Genomic DNA, 1,372 nt, shown 5'->3' on the forward strand with positions numbered 1-1,372 from the left:
CTTTCTAAAACGTGGGTTTCGTGACTACCTGGCCTTATTTGAACTCTTTCCTCAGGGAGGGGAAGTATATCCCTCTGCCTCAGCGAGTCCGGGAAGGTCCCCGGGGAGGAGTTCGATGCAGCAGCTCTCGGGGCGGTCGTCCTGGCCTTAGCTCTTTGCCACCTCGTGGCCCTCACCATCTGGACAATAGCAGCCCTGGCCCAGGTTCTGAGGCCCGTGGTATCAATGGAGGTGAGTTATGAGGTGACTTTGAGGGGCAGGGCAGGGAAGGGGATGCCGAGGAGGTAGGAGGGTAACTGGAGGGGTTTGGGGGAGTTGGAATGACACTGCATCGGTGGGAATATAATAGGTTGTCTGCCTCCTCTGACGTTTTCTTCATCTTAAAAAAAAAAAAACACAGGCCCTTCCCGCATGTCCCCAAAGGCACAGCGGCCTCTGAGAGGTGCCAAGACTCTGTCTTCACCCAGTAATAGGCCTTCTGGAGAAACTTCTGTTCCACCTCCTCCTGCAGGTAAAGCTTTAGTAGTGTTGGATGAAGAAACGGATGGAAATTTGTAAAGAGATGCAAATATGTTCAGTTGTTACAATGCTGGAATGGGAGATAATTTTAAGATAGATATTTTGGGCGTTTGAGATTTAGTCATATTGGGAAATAGTTCTTTAATTTCCCTACTGCAGAATCTCAACCTGGCAATTCATGAGTTGTGTCTGCTTGGCAGACATCCTTTGTTTAGATTTGAATCAGTTGCTAACTTTTCTGGGTTTTTTTTTTGGTTTATTTGTTTTTTGAGACGGAGTCTCGCACTGTCACCTGGGCTGGAGTGCAGTAGTGCCATCTTGGCTCACCGCAACCTCCACCTCCCGGATTCAAGTGATTCTCCTGCCTCAGCCTCCCGAGTAGCTGGGATTACAGGCGCCCGCCACCACGTCTGGCTAAATTTTTTGTATGTTTAGTAGAAGCAGGGTTTTACTATGTTGGCCAGGCTGATCTCGAACTCCTGACCTCGATATCCGCCCACCGCACCTCCCAGAGTGCTGGGATTACAGGCATGAGCCACCGCATCCTGCCAGTTGCTAATTTTTAAAACAGTCTGAGGCAGGCAGATTGCTTGAGCCCAGGAGTTCAAGACCAGCCTGGGCAACATGGCAAAACCCCTCTGCAAAAAATAAAAAGATTGATTAGCTAGGCATGATGGCGTGCACCTGTGCTCCCAGCTACTTGAGAGGCTGAGGTGGGGGGAATCGCTTGAGCTCAGGAGGCTGAGGTTGCAGTGAGATGGCATCACACCATTGCACTCCAGTCTGGGGAACAGAGCGATACCCTATCTCTACATAAATAAAACAATAGAAGCCATAGAAAATATTTAGTTTC

General features: G+C 49.3%; 1 long non-coding RNA gene across 1 annotated transcript; it reads left to right on the forward strand.

Moving 5' to 3' along the window:
* Positions 1-30: 30 nt before the first annotated feature.
* On the forward strand, positions 31-801 carry LOC108534787 (uncharacterized). The gene is made up of 2 exons (XR_001887029.1): positions 31-231; positions 401-801. It is a non-coding gene; the product is annotated as an uncharacterized LOC108534787 (long non-coding RNA).
* Positions 802-1,372: the final 571 nt, after the last annotated feature.

The sequence above is a fragment of the Rhinopithecus bieti genome, unplaced genomic scaffold (genome assembly GCF_001698545.2).
Source record: "Rhinopithecus bieti isolate Rb0 unplaced genomic scaffold, ASM169854v2 scaffold_12648, whole genome shotgun sequence".
NCBI classification, from domain to species: Eukaryota; Metazoa; Chordata; class Mammalia; order Primates; family Cercopithecidae; genus Rhinopithecus; species Rhinopithecus bieti.